Here is a 2,559-nt window from a genome sequence, read left to right as displayed (position 1 = left end):
TATGTTCTTCCCTCCTCACTTACCTTCGATATAATTTTCAGAAATCGTTTTTTAACGTATTTCCCTTTATAATAATTATTTTAATCAGCGTTTATATTTTCTTTTAAAAGGAAGTAATTAGATACTTAAAAATATGAGGCATAAATTAGGATCAATACGACCCAATTTTAAATAAACTAAATGAGAAATTATTACCCTGTAAATTTTAAGTTCCATTAGTCCAAGAAATTATAATTGTTCTCATATTCAATATTCTAGGCTGTTTTGCCTCAGAAATCTGAGAATCAATTTTCTTAATTAATTTTTTTTTTTATAGATTTATTTATTGATAGATATTACAATCTGACACACAGTGGGCAATAGGCAATAGTGATGAATGATCTCATACATACTAAAATTTAAAAATAATGTTTAAAAAAATAAATTAAAAAAAACTCTTAAAATATATACAAACAAAAGAATAGACAAGATGAACATAATCAATCTATCTTTATGAAAAATAAATTAATAAAATAACATAATGATAAAATAATATATTTCTTAGTTAATTAACATTTTTAAATTTATTAGTTTTTTTTCATAATTAAAGTTTATCGAAGTGTCCTGGGGTATGTTTGCATAAAAATGTGGTATTTTGAAAAAAATCCTTTCACATATAATTTCCTCATTAAAAGTATCTGTTTTGGGAACTGCAATTATTCAACTGATACCTTAATGGATAAACATAGTATTTATTATAAAATATAGTCGGTAAGTTAATTCTGAAGAAGCTAACATCTACAGAAAGATCAATTAAAAATCTGTGTAATCATTCAATACTTTTTATTTATTGTTGACCATGACCGTCGTCAGTTCCACCCAATAGTTCCTTTTTTTTTTTGCTAATAATATTAAACTAATATTAAATTTTAGTTTAAAGTACTGCTTTATTATTATGAAATGTACTACTGCTTTATTAGAATTTACAAGGATTAATTATTCTAAAAAAAATAAAACACATTTTCTTGATAACTTTGAAGAGATAGTATATGATTAAATAATAATTATCTGAATAACTTTTTTAATAATAATACTATTAGAGCTTGAACGAATTAATCGACAATCTAAGTTCAAGGTTCATGATTAACTAGACTCAATAGACAACACTCTCTGTTCTCTTAAAAATATAAACAACATTTAATTTTGTAAGTTAGACTATACAGTTAGAGTATGATAGAAGTATGGAATAGTATCCATTATAACTAAATGGTTTGGTTTATTTGCGTATAAATATTAAAAAACTTATCGTGAATATAATATTATCGCGGTTTTACATAGAATATGTTATTTTTACACACCATTTAGAATAACAATAAAACAATTCCACAGATTACTGTTTTTCTTAATTGACAAAAAAATATATAAAATAAAATAAGTAACGTGAAAGACATTTTCATTATATTCAGTGATCAGTGATTTTGTACCAATTATACTATTACCGAAATTATTATTTTTAATATTATATAAGTAAATATTAATATAATAATAATACATTATAATATTAATATTATACCTTTAATATTATAAAGTTCAGTCGTGGAATGAATAAATAAAATTTAAGCAATTGAATTAGCTAAATTAATTTATTTCATAGATTGTCTAAATTAATAATTCTTAACCCAATTCATTTTGTTATTACGTTACTTATAAGTAATATTAGAATATTTTATTCACAGAGACTTTATTTATGTTTAATATAAATGTGTGGTGTCACAGGTAAATCTTTTTTTCTCCTAGTTTAAATCCTGGAGGCTACAAGAATCAAATGAAGCAAGGGATGTGGTGGTTTCGATAAAATCTGTCCTATTTCTCTAAGGGACCACTATATCGGTTCAGGAGCTTTTCTACCAAATGCCCGTACATTTTACCCTTGATATATTTCCCATTATTTATAATCCCTTCTTTTATTTATTTTTTCGAAAAACTCATATATTCTGATGTTTAAGTTTATTTGTTTTTATCAAGCCAGAAAATATATAATTTACTATTTAGTTTAAAATTGACTTTATCACTAACTTGATTTAATATGATTGTATCATCTATAAACAAAATGTTGATAAATAGAAATTAAAAGTCGTCTCTAGATAGAACAATGTCATATTATTAGATCCTTATTTTTTTTTAAATATATAAATTGGAATTTAATATGGAATTTCGAATGGATAAACAGTATGCTTTACATAAAAACACTCGGGATTTTTTCTTTAACAAATATTTCTGGTAAAATATCTATTGTGTCTTGGGATATAGCACGTGCAATACTTAAATAATAATATAATAAGAAAATTCAAGGGATTTATTTTTTATATATGTCAAATAAAGTTACTGAATTCCATATATTGCATACCGAAAGAGTATATTGAAGATTAATTAAACTTTATGTAACCAAAACATAATAAAGTTTATCTGTGAATATTCAATTTTTAATTGATAATTAATATCAAACATTTAAATATGTCCTTCTAAGACATATGGAAGTTCAAATATATCAATATATATGTTACTATATTATACTATAAT

This window comes from Halyomorpha halys, unplaced genomic scaffold (genome assembly GCF_000696795.3).
Source record: "Halyomorpha halys isolate HHAL.00 unplaced genomic scaffold, Hhal_1.1 Scaffold631.1, whole genome shotgun sequence".
Classification (NCBI taxonomy): Eukaryota; Metazoa; Arthropoda; class Insecta; order Hemiptera; family Pentatomidae; genus Halyomorpha; species Halyomorpha halys.
Note: the sequence above shows the minus strand (reverse complement) of the source record.